This window comes from Tubulanus polymorphus, chromosome 5, assembly GCF_964204645.1.
Source record: "Tubulanus polymorphus chromosome 5, tnTubPoly1.2, whole genome shotgun sequence".
Classification (NCBI taxonomy): domain Eukaryota; kingdom Metazoa; phylum Nemertea; class Palaeonemertea; order Tubulaniformes; family Tubulanidae; genus Tubulanus; species Tubulanus polymorphus.
Genome location: NC_134029.1, coordinates 24,379,828 through 24,396,456, shown reverse-complemented (window position 1 = coordinate 24,396,456; position 16,629 = coordinate 24,379,828).

Here is a 16,629-nt window from a genome sequence, read left to right as displayed (position 1 = left end):
TTTCAAAATCAGACCCCCTGTTTCGCTCCCGGCAGGTGTGGTGGGTCTGTAGGGGACACTCAATCAAACGAAATTTACCAACCAAATAAATAACAGGGACAATCCGTGGTTATCAAACATGTTTTCAGTACACATAAGTCAAAAGAAACAAACCAAAGATACATATACAGGACCGACTCGAAACATAGGCTATTAAGGAAAATTAGTGTCAAAATTAGTCTATTTAGTGTTTAGCTTCGCTGTCAATCGAGGCCGGGGCCGGCAATATTAGCGGAATACATTGTTGTAAGCGTACCCCTGTTTGGGGAGGAAGGTTCCTATTTTCCTTTTGTCATCACAAGTGAAAACAAAATATTCTTGTATGTTTTTGTTTAAAACTTCTCAGATAAACCAAGACGTAAGACGCCATTCGTATTGACCTTACATGAAAAATTGAGTCATCAAATTTGCATATTCGTTAGATCAAGTCATGCGCGGTAGGCATTGAAGCGTTTAACCAATAAAGATATGTTTACGAGCGTTTGATCCAGTCCAATTCACACACTAAAACGCGGATGACGGTCTCGGCAGTGGATTCACGTGCACGCTATTGGACGGCAGGTTGTTATTACACCGTGACCGATCCTGGATTGGCGTTAATTGTAGTTTTATTATTATTGATATGAACGGAATGATAGGATAGACGTGACTGTGTAAATAAACTCGCTTTAATCAGTATCCATTCTCTCATCTCACATTCGCTATTTCCGTTCGTTTATGCGCATGACGGACCTTCTTAGTGTCATTGACACACCTCAACGCGTCGCCATCTAGTCTACACTTCACCCGCGCTCTCACCGTCACAAGCTCCACCAAGTATCACCACAGTTAAGAGAAATTAATTCTACCGTACAAAAAAACTAATTCAGGTAGTTTGATAATCATTATTCATTTATTGATAAATGAAATTTTTTTTTTTTAATTTCCATTTCCATGATTTTGGGAGTTTATCAAACTTTAGATTTCCACCTGTGAGGATCCAAGTTCTCCAAGGTATCAATGAGTTCGGGCTTTAATGTACTATAGGTACTCGAAGTCGCAAACTCGTGATATTGAACTCAATCTGAAGCGAAGCGAGCTCACGGAGTTATATCATAGAACCATAAGTTATGTTTATAACTAATTCTTTTGTAGCTTTTACCACATTGGTTTTTGTTTTATTGGCAATGATGTCATAACGATGTATCTCATACCCGTAGTGGACCTTGATCAGGTCTGCGCATCTGAACTATGTTCCCTTCCTTCATCCAGGTTGACGATTCTCGGAATCGTCGACGATTTTTATTATTAGATTAGCGAGTCGGGAAACTCTGACATAGTCCTGACCGAATAGCATGAGTTAACCGGGGTTTGAACCCACCACAAGCTGCGAAGTTCGTTGATTGGTTATAAACACGCTTGACAAATTAGAGGTAGGAATCCCCGCTGAGTCGATTGATAAACAAGTCACCGGTCCCTGTGAGTGTAAAGCTAAAAGCTATTAGTTGATATTAATTTTTAAATTAAATTATTCATCAATTAGCCTCACGTGAAGCAAGTGAATAGTGGACTTTTACTAACAAGGATTCTATTTGAATGATTAGTCACTTTCACTGCGTGATATACGTGAGAATACCCACAGAGCTGTTTACAATTCGCTTTATGGCTCCACAACCGCAATTGAAGTCGCCGCATCTTTACTTTGGGAAATAAAAGACTTTTCAAAGATGATTTTGATAATGATTTTTCAAATTGTTTTGAACAAAGAGGCTTTTTAAAACGACATTGGGCGATCAAGCCATATTCTTAAATCATGTCTTTATAATGGTTTTGTCTGAACAGTGAAAGGACGATGGTCAGTGGAATTATATTCATAAGTCTGAGAAACGAAGCCCCAACTATATTCGTGTAGGTAGATATTATTGTACCTAGTAGTGAGACAGACGATGCCCCTTCGTCGACAAACAGTTCGATAATAAACCCTATAGAAACCTTAGAGAATTCCACTTCATTTATCGTTATTCGACGATAGAGCTGCAAATTTTATTTCTGCGTGTGTGTTTGTGTGAACCACTGACTCGTGCTTCCTGTGCGAGCTTCCTGCTCATACCGTGAAGTATCGACAGCAGACGAGATGACTTCTTGTCTTTGTGTGACGTCATTCAATGTGTTCATAACGATGAAACTTTAAAAAAACGGATTTCATTCATAAAACGTGATTAAAGCCTACCGTCACTAGGGATATGTTCGTAGCCTACTAGTCCGACACTAGGGATGTGTGCGTAGCCTACTAGTCCGACACTAGGGATATATGTAGCCTACTAGTACAATTCTTTTGTTGCAAATTTTTTCGTGATCAAAAGTTTTGAGTCCTAGACTAGTCTTTCTGATATTCGGTCAAGACTAAACTTCCTAAACATTATAAATCTGATTCTATAATCCCAAGTGTACGTGGTTGCACCACACCAGTTACAAGAGGGGTTATTAGTGCATTGGTCAGCGTATCGTAAATGTAATTGGCCGTTAAAGTATCAGTCTTCCACCTGGGCCTCTCGCCAATCGAGGGTTCGCCGGTTCGAATCCAGCTACAGGCGATACGGTGTTTCAGCGGCAATCACAGTGATGAAAAAAAATTGTTGCAATGTAATGGACGACACTTTATTCTTTCTATTACAGATGAATCAGATGCAATAATAAAAGGATATTATTGACACGGAGATGATGGATATTGTAGATAGCTGTATCAGTGAGCGGATATCATTAAATCGAGTGTGTATGTAGCTATGTATAATGACCAGTTAAAGCAGCAGCAGCAGCAGCAGCACAGCGGACTAGCGGTCACCTGAATTACGATTGCTGATATCATGGATTTATCACCTGTCAGATGGGTTTATTATGGGATTCTTATTGCGTTTTCCTGGGATTCATCATGCGCGGGAAAAGGTGAGTTAATTTATTGTATAGAGCTGACTGCACTATTGATATTGCTTCACAAAGTGACCTCGTGATTCAGTTGTATAGTAACGACTTGAGTCAAAAAACTATCAAAGACAAGTGTTGTGACGTTTTAGCTCAAATTGATGAGCTATTTTCAAAATTTAGAGAGTAGTGACGTTAAGACTCTTTTGAGAAGGATTCTTTCTTCGTAAATGCCTTCTTTCTTTAAAAGTCTTCAGTCCTGATAATGATAATGATAATAATGATAACTCTAAATCAGCTATATCTGAATGTGTAGACTTTTTGGCTTGGCAACTGGGCCCTGGGAATTTGCATAAACTATGAATATTTCTCAAGACCAATTATTATTAATGATCTTCAAACTATTCATTATTTTTGAATAACGCAAATATCTGTAAAAAAATCAAGAGGAACTCGGACTGGTATACCACGATGTAACAGTAAATTGCGGCATGTGGACTCTTCAGCGGGTCAGAGTGCCGGTGCCGATACGAAAACATTTCAAAACACCTGATCTCATTTTTTCTGCGCTTTCTCGCTACATCGGAGTCGAGAAAAGTTTCTGTGTAATTAGTTAGTTGGTTTTTGTTAGTTTGTTTCCGTTACCTTGATATTTAACGAAAATAACGAGATCGACCTTGACATTATTTTTTTATTTCGTCGTTTAAACTCTTCTGCAGCTGAGCACAAAATGCTTCACAATATATTACTTTTTTTCTAAATGAAATTCATGATTAAGTTTTTGAACGACCTTTCAATAAGCTTATTGACTCGAAACGGATCAAATAAAACTACAGCGCAGCAAACAACAGCGAGAACTGACAAAATACTGCGTAAAATGCGACGTCTGGGAAATTGGTGAAATCGAAGATGAATTGAAGATGAATTTCAATACTGTCTACTGAAAGTCAAGATGACAATTATTGATAAAATCTACAGCGATATCTCTTCATCTGTACATCAGTGAACATTTCAATTCTACTCGAATCTCCGTCAATAAATTCACCAAGTTTAATAAGTCAGATTCTTGTCTTCAAGCGCTAAAACGGATAATTTGATAAAACACTATAAACCCTTTAAAGATGATGGAGTTATTGATGGATCAAACTCCGCGATATTTGTCGCTCAATTTATCTATTTTAACGCCAATGAATTCATTTAACAGTTCAATTGGGTTTTACCACAATCACCGTCCGTCACAGTTTATCGTCAATTGTTAGGTTCGCCAAATCCTAAGATGATGAAGGCCGATGAAGGCAGTGTTGGTGCGTGTTCTCGGCGCTGGAGGCTTGTGTTGATTTTACACTGAAATAACAACGATAACTTGCTATGATGCACTTGAACAAGTTTGTAAATTCGAATCGTCTTCCAGAGCAGTTCTCAAATAAACAGCTCTTCAGCACCGAGATCACTAAACCGGTTCATTTAAGCTTTTGCATCGTGATTTACAATCATATTCATCTGAAGGTTCAGCGAAATTTTAAAAAGAAATATTTCTACGAAACCACTGGAGGGAACTTAATCACACTAAACTACCTCAGTATTTACAGTTAGTTGGGCGTTATTTGGGACATTTTCAAATTTCATTTGTAAAAGTCAATTTATTTGAAACCGTCTCTGAACGCAGATGTAACAAATGTAAAACGCGGATCGGATGAAAGCAATCGGATCCGAATATATCGCTTCATACGTGTAGAATTTATTCAACACACGAATTCCTCGGAGAGATGTGCGTGTAATTAATGAAAATGTCAGTATATACTTTTACACGGGGAGGATTCAGATGTAATTTCTTAGATTCCGGATACAACTGTCTATCTCTATGTCTATCTATCTGTGTTTGTATGTAAATGAAAGTTTTGTGGTAAATTAGACAGTGGCAGCTGATGGTCGGTTAACAGACTGTCCACACTGTCGTCACAAACACCGCGGGAACGCAATTCAATATCGCCCATTGGTCTCACCCGCCGTTTCAATTTCGAACAAGACAAGCAAAACTAATTAGTAAAACCAGCTGCCACGGGCCCCGAAAGCCCGATATAGCAGTGTTTATCGACCTTCTCTTGCGAATCTTCAGCGGGCGACGCGTTAAATTGACAATGAATTCGATTAGATAGATTTCGCGACATCCGGTTACACTGTGGTGCCCATCAACAAGTGTACAAGTCGCAGACACTGACTGTGGCAATCGAGGAATTAGCAGGTGTGTGTATGTCAGCCGACCGTATACGAGGTTACACCTTGTCGCGCGGATTGTTCTATTACGTCATATTGGACGTCAAATGGGCGTCGTCGGAACTTTAGGCCGGAAATAGTTCGGAAATTAAGCGCATTCGGTTATTAGTTTTGACCACTACGAAAACCGAATTTGGCCCTGGAACCTCTATTGCCTATATTTCAATCGGTTGGCTCCTACACTGAACGGCTCCATGGGTTCCTCCAACACTGAGCGGCTCCACGGGTTACTCCAACACTGAGCGGCTTTACGGATTCCTCCAACACTGAACGGCTCTATGTGTTCCCCCTACCTGGTACCCAGGGGGAGCAGCTCTGGCACCTGAGTTCTCTTGCCGAGTGTCTCAGATCTCCGGCTCCCATCGTGGGTTTTCTGAGATATTTATCTGAATGAAGTATAAGCGGTAGATTCTACAGCTCGAGTATAGATGCCCACAACACTAAACAGATAGAGAGAAACCCAGCTTAAAACTGCTCGGTGTAAATCATTATTCTAAGCTAATAGCTGGATTGTTTGAATGGAAGTATGCAAACTCTGAACGGCGGTTCGGTGCAGAGATGATCACTCGTTTGGGACCTCGCCAACCTCCGCATAGTCAATACAAGCAAAAACACGTTATTTGTAGATTTGAACTTGATTTGATGATGCAGGGAGCACTCCCTGGTTTGCTCGGGGAGCAACCCTTAGTTTGCTCAGGGAGCACTCCCTTATTTGTTCTGGGAGAACTTCCTAGTTTGTTTTTTGGGAGCACTCCCTAGTCTGATCGCGGATCTCCTCGTCATCGGTTTCTGGTTTGATAGATTATAGTTTTCCTATTTATGAATGAAATGTAAACACGATATATTTCCCGTTGTCGTTAAGCCTCCCGTAATATCATATCATTAAGCCTGGACATAGATTTGATAAAAAACCGGATCTGGACTCTACATCGGAAGATTAATGTCCCGTCCTTTTATTCTGCAGATCTTTTTGGCGTTGTTGTAACCAGAATTGTTGTGGTTGTTGGGCATCATTAACTAGAATTGATGATATCGTGATTCTGCCATTGTTTCAATTGCGATTCTAACACAATTTTGATAAAGTCACCCTCACATTTCTATATTTACTCAGTTGATGCCGTCGCTAAAATTCTCATTTTCAAGATTTTTAAAGATGTCTCTCAATCACCGGGAATCGGGTCTCCTAACCCTGTGACCGTGGAGCTGGGTCAAGGCTGACTGGAAATAGCGAAAACTGTATAAAGAGCTTATATAGTAATAATACAGTTGACGACACTGAGCATAAGTAAATAGATGCTCTTATGTTTACTTAGTTGATTAGAATTCACGCGTTAGATTTCTGTCAGATTTTTGAATCGAGAGACCATGTAGTATTAATAGGTTCCCATAGACCAGCGACTGTAATCAACAAATGAAGATAAAACCCACGATTATGTAGAGAAACTAAAGAGATTTGTGACGTTTCATCTCAATTCTATGCGCCGCCATTTTTGAAACTTCACTTCTCTCTTATTTTTTTCATCAAGACGTGTCAGTTTTACCGGAGAACGTTTCGCTACCAAAGAAACACTGAAAGTCATCCATAGCTCTCGGTTTCACTTCTAAAATAGTGCATTTCGTTTTATTAGTATTTTATTTCAAATCTACGAATGAGGCAATTACTATACCAACAGTCTATATCATATTGAAGAGGCCTTGATTGCCTGAAACTTCCATCAATGATTGTTATTACCGTTAAACCCTACGTAATGTACTATTACTGTTTTGTCGTCAGTTATTATGAAGAATGCCGTATGAGTGAGGGATAGTTGGTTCTCTAGCTGTCAGGATTCCCGATTATTTATAAGGCTTTTATCACGGAATATTCCCGCAGTGAATGTTAATAGAGAATAATGAAATAGCGATGGTGCACTCGCGATTCAAAATGACCCCATTAACAACTCCCGACCCTCTCGACACTGAGCTCCCCTCCGCCCCTCCGCCTCTCCCCTCGACATTGTGCGCCCTTCCTTAACACTGACCTCGGAGCGTGTATCATCTCAAAGGAAGATTTATTTTTCTAATAACTCATGATCTTAAAAATATCTCTATCCATATTGGAAATTCAGTTTGGAATTTTGCAGAATTATCGAAGTTTAATAATATTCGAATTTGTATATCCTGGATTTTATTGCTGTTTTTGCAAAAAGATATTTTATTGCTGTTTATGCAAAAAGATATTTTATTGATATTTTCGTGAAAAGATTCTTTGATTTGTTCAGTGGCATCGATTGTAGAATCATCGCGAAGAAATTGGTTAACTTCTTTCTGTAATTGAAATGAAAATAATGATTGAAAATTGTCAAATAAACTCTGAAGATGGGTGTGGAAGAATCCCACTCGAATCGAAAAAAGTAAAACAATCGCAGTTGTTTTAGATTCATACACGTATTAGGTTTTCGTTTAATCACCCAATCTATGAATTTATAGGACTATTGAACCGCTAGATCTTGATCGCATTCAATGAATTCACTCCCAGAGGAGGTAAACTGGTGACTAAAGCATTCATCATATAACCGTTGTAAGTACTGCAATTTGTTGCGGCTTAGGCTTTCTAATTCCTGTCTAGCCTTAAGCGTCCAGGCATCATTAGTAGTAGCTATTGGAAATGGGCATTTACCTCGTTGTATATTAGTCCATTAAGCGTCAACTTTGTCCGATGCCTTGACAGGTCCTCTGGCTATATACAACGCGTGTTATACGTGTCGAGAATCGTCGCTACAATAGACGTCTTTCCAGACGCTTTCACTTCCACATAAAAGTAACAAGATCATTAGACCAGACTGAATGAGTATTACTTGTATTCATATGGAAAACGGCATATAAGTGGAAGAGATACCGACGACTTCATACGTGGTTCTAGTGTCAAATGACACATATTCAAATCATTGTATATATGAAGAGATAGATTACAGCATCTTGCATAAATCGTTTTTTATGTTTGTTTTGCTCGGCTTCTGGAATTGTGACAACTGGCGCTAACGAACAAGTCGTGGCGGTCTTGAGCCAAAAACTGGCCCCAAAACCTACTTTCTCGTAGATATATCATGAAAAAAACTCCATTAGATTCTTATAGTCTCAAACAGTACTTCCTAATACAATTGATTGCACCATTCCCTAAAATGTCACACCACAGTGTCAACACAGCAACATATTCTCACAAAAGAAGAGCTTTTAGATCTAAAATGTATTGAATCTACAGTGGATTGTCATACATAAGGCTTTCAAACAATTTTAGGTTGGGTATCTTTAAATTGGGCGCCTCGCGTAGTAGTAATTCAAACACAGTATGAGAAACGCTTAGATGATTATAGTGTGTTCTGTAGCAGTAGTTTGAAGGATGTATTCTAACACATAATGTGAGGGAAGAAGTCACTACACAGATTGTCGTGTCAAATAGTTCTGTTTTTGTGATGGATAATTTAACCGCTATCATCACCACAACTCGTAGAATATACCGCACTGCTGTGAAGACACCGGATTATATCATAGCTTTCGGAAGATTTATCAACTTCGTTTATGAATATAACAGAATATTCAGAAATGTGTTCTTGCATCCGCCGGGAAGTGTGTTTAACTTTCTGACAATAATTTTACTGATAAAGTGTCGCAGATATCAGTCAGTTCGTTACACGTTCCCTTATCTCATAACTCTCTCGTTTTCAGATCAACTTGTCGTCTTGTTTGAGCTTAGGAACTTCCCTGAATTTTTGAAAGGGTTTGTAGTTTATCATCTAGGATTTTATACAGAATGTGACGTAACTTATCTGACATTCGCTAAACACAGTAAACTATGTCCATCATTTTACTATTTCTATTACTATTTCCACTATCTGCCCAGACGATTGTTTCCTTCGTGTATATTTTCAAACCTATTTTATAGCCAGGCAATATCTGTATCAAACTACACAGTTATAGTGATTGCTATCGAGAGATTTGTTTCTATTCGTTTTCCTTTCTTTCACATGAAACATTTCACCGTCACTCGGCGTAAAATTGCAGTAGGTTTTGTCATCTTTTGGGCGTATATAATGAATTTGGATTCTGCAATCACATATAAGGTTTATCTCAGCAAATATCGTAGATACAATGGAACATATGACAGATATGCATGTGGACATATATTCCAATATATGCCTTCATCCCAAACGTCACAAATAAAAGCTGTAAAAACATTTTTACAAGATATCTTTCCTTCTGTAATAATTATAATATTATCAGTGTTAACTGCTGCATTACGCAATAAGAGATCTGAGCTGAGAGCGAAGAGAACAGATCGTCATCAATCTTCAGCCAGTAAAACTCTTCTTCTTGTAGTTATTGTGTATATTTTACTAGTTTTTCCACAAGCTGCAGTTAAATGTATTTACTACTTAATGTCCGCCATTCAACCAGTGCTTTATAGAAATCATGGAATAAGTATCGGTTCCAGTTCATTTCCACATTTTACATTCTTTCTCAGTAGGTTATGGTTCAATTTGGAAAAATTCCTACAAACATTTCGACAGTTTGTGTTTTGCATTAATTTTTTTATATACATCGGAACAATGAAAGTTTTCAGAAATCAATCTATTACAATGTTTACTGATTGCTTTTTTTGTAAAATGAAATCTAGTCAGAAATCTTAGTAACATTTCTATGAAGAACCTGACGATTTACCAGAGACATGTTCACTTAAAATGATGATTTAGCCAGGGCATGACGACCACAATATTGTTATATCTATTCCCGAACGTTATACTGAAATATTTCATATGTTTGGTTTGAATATGATTAATTGTGTCATTTTCACAATGGAATAATTGTTTCTCTGAAATATACAGCGCAATATCAAACTTATTTTCTGCAAGAAAAAAACATGCAGAATCTATTCATAAATATTCCAGATAAACCCCTCAAGGCATCGACGATCTCAGATGAAAGCTGTGCGTCGTGCTATTAAGTGCATAAAAAGAGTACTTTCTCAGGGAATCTTTGTATGATGTGAGTTAGATTAAAGATAAGCGGGGAATTCAGACAATCTCTCCTATTGTTTAACCCCGATAAACAATAAATTCCGATAAGCGAATTGTGATCATACCATCATCCATACTGACATTCACTGACATATCTACAGAATGATGATGCAAGCTTTCAGGTATAGCAGATAAAACTGACAGTTTAAGTACGTTCGTACATGTGTGTGAACTGCATGTCATCCGGACCGAGCTCTTCTATTTACAGAAACTCTTTGTTAGCTTAAAAATAGATTTTCGGACCCAGTTCCTCAATTTTCAATAAGATTCAATTATTATTGAGCTCTGGGTTAGAATTTAGTGCAGAATTGTTGAATCGGGTTTTATAGCATCGATTGTCGCGGAGAACTTTGAACAATTTCCCCGAACGTTCTGTCAAAAGTTGCTCGTGCCATTGTTATGTATTGTAGTTAGAGACGTGTCTGAGATTCTGAAGCGAAGGGACTTTCGAAGAGATTTTCATCATTTCTTCGTGGAATAAAATGTAACGAATGTATCTATTCATTTCACCTTTTTATCAATCGGTTTCGGCATCAATTTTAACCCTTTAAAACCCGGACCACTCAGGAAACTAATCGAAGGTGAGTGTAGCACCTATCCCATCACCTGCCTTAGATAAGTTCCAAGAGTGGGCGCTTTTAGGAAGGAGTCAACGCCCAGTATGCTAGGCGGGATAAAGATTTCACATTCTGAAGACATAGGGAGATATAAATATCATGAAAACCAAGAATACGCCTGAAACACAGAACAAAAAATATAAAATCAGTTTCAACGACACTGCTTATTCAAAGCTGACAGCGAAACTGTACTATTGTGTAGATCGACTGACGTCACAAATCATGGAATTATGACCCGGGCGTGTCGAATCCCAAAATTCTTTCCTGATTTTCTTCACCGAAACAGATTTCCAGTATTTCACTTACTGCGATCGAAGCGATGCGAGTTGTTGTGCTTGAATTCTGAATTAATTATTTTGATGCTCCAGTGACCTTTAAATGATGTTCTCGATACACACTAGGTCACGTTGGAAATCTCAAAAGAGTCTTGGTGGCGAAATTTGCGAAATCAATTTTGACAAATGAGGCCATCGCACAGTGAACCGCGGACACCGCGGCAATGTCAACATTGACTGTCAAATGAATTTGCATCATTGAAAACCAACGCGGCTTTCTTGAATACACAAATCCATCGCAAATAAAACGATATCTTCCGATATATTCCGATATATTTCTACCCGCGACAAGATTTATTTCATACGGTGTAATAAATCCGGCTCCACAGTACTGAAACCACTCGAAGATATAACTAAAACGCGGTACCGGCGGTGGACGTGTCTTTGTACCGTAAAATTGTGTAATTCGATGTGAAAGTTGGTAATTCAGTGATTAGAGGTGATTTCACATGCGCTTGGACGAACTTAGATGATAAATCACTGAGGACGAGTTTACTCAGTGTACACTCATTCAAATACTGTAATACTACTCATTCATCTTACTACGTCTTTACCCCCCGGTAACCGATATATCAGAGATATTACTGTCTTTTGCCGGAAATTATTGACGGGTTTTAGTTTCACAGCTGATTTTCCAACCGATCGCCCTAAATCCGCTTCAGCCCTATACTTCTCAATACTTCAGAATCAGGATCCACAAACTCTGAACAAATTTGTCGCCTTGCAAAATGATTAGGATACGAATATATGGGTATTAACATATTCAGCATAGTTTTCTCACTGAAGTCATTATAGGCGGTATTGTAACATTGTAGTCTAGGAGTTTGTATCATGAATGAGTTCCATTAGTTTAACGCATTAATGATCTGGACCCAGGTTGCATATTCGTGACTTAGGTCCAAAAGTCCAAAAACTGTTTAAAATCCTCAGGCTAGTGTAAGTTGTTAGATTGGCCACGGAACTACGTAAGTTGGTTTAAATTCACACAGTCGTGCTTAAGACCAGTCTAAAACGAACTTATAGTCGTATAGCCAATCTAATAAACTTTAAACCAGTTTCAGAGTTAAGACCGCCTCCTGACTTCAGGAATGACTGCGCAACTGGCCCCTGGAAATGAAATGACTGACATGGTTAGTCGTTCTATGAAATTCGTAAATGATTACTAGTAGTGTCTAATCTAATTCTTGTCTAGCCTTTAAACACAATAAACCAGAAAAAAAGTCGTCAAAACATAAATGGAAAAATTCGGCTTATCGCTTTTAACGTAGTTTCAATTCCTACAGTTTCTTCGGGGCTTAGTCATCTTAAAAAAAACTTAAGAGATTCGATCACCAAATTAACGGAAGCTTAAAGAAAATAATCAAATAATCATCAACGAAGAAACTTCATATTTTGCCAAGAATCGAGTGTTGGGATTACCTTGGATCCAGGGTTGGAGGTTTTGTAGTCGTGTATCCTCACCTTCCTCTCAGAGCGATGATTCAGCCTTGACGTGTGAAATTAGGTTCGAAAGTAAAACGACATCAAAAGGAAATTTAGCGACACTGCTGATTGTAGTAATATGGTGCACCATTTGTGACTTCCTGGCAGCAGAAATGAAGTATTTTCCCACCATTTACTGTTGTCATATTCTGGCAGCTGAACGAACGCTTAGGGGTCGATTCAATTTAGACAGAGAGACAGCACCGACAGTGAACATTGATAGGTGGTACATTTCTGTCAATTTACTGCGATATAAACAAGCATTTTTTCCAGCGTGACTTCATGTCTGATAGTCGCAAAAATGCAGAGATATGCATCACCAGTTTTTATTCTAGATAGATCCCCTTGAATAAGGGTCCAGTCCCCACTAATCTATTCGATGGTGGTTATAAGTCAGCTGCGAAAAAGACGTGACGAAAACTTTTAGATTTATCTCAGTTCTTAGTATGTGGGAATCTTTAGTCATCGTCAGACAGAATGTCAGATTACTGTTGACACCTCTTGGTAGGATTTAAATTGTCGCTGGTTTTATTTTGATTGATCCTATTCTGATTATATCGTTTTCTCATTCAATCTCTCACTCCCCCCTCTCTCTCTGTCTCAGTCCGAAATTGACGGTGTCTTTTTTCGTGAATGAAATAAACGTTTGAATAGCGAGTGTAACTTCTGAATAATTCACACGAGAATTTTATGTAGTAATTAGGCGCACGAGGCTCGGAAGTACAATCATTTCATGCGACCTTGGGTTGTGTAATAGTACTCAGGTTCGGGAGAGCTGTTTAAATTAACTGCCAACAGCATTTATATGAATTGAGAAAGAGATTCGAGAAACAATATGAATTCTCGTGATACAGTGCGAGAGAGGAACGTCATCATCATATCAGCCCGTATTGAGTTTATTAATATGCAATGGACGGGATTATAATGAGACTATGAAGAACGTGATAAGTTGACGAGTCCCTCGAACTGAGAGAGCATCGAATTATTGAGATCAACAAGATCAGACGTCAACAGTGTGTGCTAGCTATGATTCAGACAGCACCCAGACCGGTGCCAGGTTCAACTAAAGGTTACGAGCGATGGGGGACTGCTGCTGTTTGCTGCTGCTGCCGCCGCTGCTGCTGCTGCTGCTGCTGTGGTCAGTCCGGAATAATAAATGACCAATATATATTTGACTGCACCATGGACATACTTGATAAAAACTTCGTTGCATAAGTTAGAGGGTCCTGGGAATATCTAGATCCTGAATCGTTGATAGCAGTAATCTGTCACGTCTCTGCTGTTGTCGGAATTACTAAGCGAAAATACTTTCGTCGGAATCTTAATAGTCGAACAACTTTTCTCGCGAACTCAATGATAATGTCAGATTTCAGAACCACAGAACGCCCTCTAGATTTCTAAACTGATAACATTCTCGATGGATAAACCATTCGACAAAGAGCATTAAGAAACAATAAATTTAAACCTTGCCCGTGTAGAATGTCTGGCTTTTATATATTTTTTCTTCGGCGCAACAGTTTTAAATGTATTGATGTATACTGTTCAGCTTCCCTCTCCGAAAACACCTTTGTTTTATGTTTTAAAGCTGCGCTGTAATTACAAACGTTCTCTTGCTGATAACGGGTTTTAAATAATTACACCTCTCTCCTTGGAATCTTGTTTTTTACTTGTTAACTTATACCTTCAGATTCTGAAATACACCGCGAAAAGGAATTGACTGCTGACTTTTACACCGCACGTAGCTTGGATATAAATCCTTACTGAAAACTTAATCTAACACCGGTGGGAAAGTTTGAATTCCAATCTTCTTTATGCAATAGTTTCAAAGAAAAGTGTCACTTTGTCTAGAAATCGTAGGGATATATCATCGTGTTTACTACATAAACTGTTTAACTCGTGAAATACGAGACAAAGAAGAGAGTGGGAAAACATGAATGAACCGCTAGAACAAGGCACAGAATCAGCGCCTACCTATTTGTTCCCCGTTTGAGAGGCTTCCTAGTCCAGATAGCGCCTTATACTTACTGTACGTGTGCCCTACCTGTTAGAGGGGCCACATTGCCAGGATAGTCCTCACCGACAACCTCCAGACTCATCGCAGCAGAACACCATCCAACTGAATATCACGGTCATCTTCAATAATAAAACAAAGCAAAACAAGACAAATACTTTGATTTTACAGAGATTACCGATAAATGTTGATATTGTTTAATGAGATTGTGATCATCCCGTTTACTTAAAACGTTTGAGGAAAATAACATTACAAGTAATTCTTAACAAGCGTTTTAGAATTAGACTCGACGTGTCTAGAGCCAGTCAACCGTACACTAGCGACACCACTGCTGCCTGCGGGCCATCTTGATTTTCACTTTAATACGTAAGACTCAAGTATCCGTTAAATCCGCGGAACGACTTTGACGAGTCTTTAACGATTGTAAAGTTCTTCATCTCGACGTCTCATAAAATCCGGCAAAATCCAAATCGAATTGGAATAGAGGACGGTTAAACAGGAATGTGTGAGATATAATCACCGAGGTGTTACACGATAATTCATATCTCCTCGTTCAAGCCTGGCTTCTGATCGTTTTTTAATGCTTCTAGATGTGTCATTATTGTCGACGAGGTGAAGTTGTTAAGATATTCTAACCCGATGAAACTGTGAAGGATTACCCACTTCTTTTTTTTCAATGTGGTTCGTTATATTGTGTATACTGAGGATGTCTTCAACAATGTCGACTCATTTGCCTAATGGCGCGGGCATGTCGAATTTACGGATCTCGTCGAGCAATATCTAAGCCTCAGGGAACGGGGCATGCGAGACCGAGAGAAATTAGAGATTAATCAAAGTAGAATTGCGCATGACCAGAATTCAATGAGCCAAGTTTGCTGAGTTAGCGTTAGTGAAAATTGAAATGTGGAATCGTACTGTAGGTTAGGACTCACAGGATGTGGTATATAAGACAGGAAATCGACTCAACCATTCACGCAGTGTCACAGAACCACAGGTCGTTTTTATCTCCGCCCCGACTCCGACTCATTAGTTATAACCGTATACAGTTCTATAAACTAATCCGGCTGGTGATTGCTTTTTAAGCGTTTGAGTTGCGCCGCAATTCGGCAGCAAATCAAATATATTCTTCTCGTCGATAGGTAGCGATTGACAGACTGTTAGTTCACAGAATCAGCTACTCGTGTGGGCACCATTTCTATTCAAGAAAATACGCGCTTATCTCGAATATAAAAATCCAACGCCACGGTGATCCTGGTCAACTTCGATCCCCCAGATTCCTTCAGAATGAATTAATTTTTATGGAACTTTTACTGCAACTTGAGTCAGAGAAAAAACGTCAATGACCTTTACTTCTAAACCGTTATTCCGAAGCTTCGAACATCGATTTTATGCCAGTTTTTATTGTAATGTATTCAATGAAAAAAAATTCCAAAGGCCAAAATGAAGTGTTTCCAGTGCAGCAAGTATTCCACAGTCAATCAATCCTACGCTTCTCTTTCTCCAGATCAAAAAACTAATAAAGTCTCAATCGCAATTCTCTACTCAACTCAATCAGAAGAGAATCAGATATTTTCGTGGTTTTATTGACACAATTCTCGACCGAAGAACACAGTGCCAATAACTCCAATAACTTTAAATCTCTTGCTATTGTATTTGTTCAGACAAATGACAGAATTTCATACGAACATATCAAGATAAATCTATTCTACAAAAATAGACGCGGAGCGCACCGAGTGCAGTGATATATTATAGAAATGGACGAGAGAGGAAAATAGTTTCAGGCAGCAGATAATTTACGCCATTACAATTTTATTTCGCACTACTCTTTGGGGTTGTGTTTTGATGTTTCTATTACTTTGAATGCAGTTTTTGATACGTGAACTAAAGCTCGAAGGCTCTCACTTCCCGTCTGGTAAGAG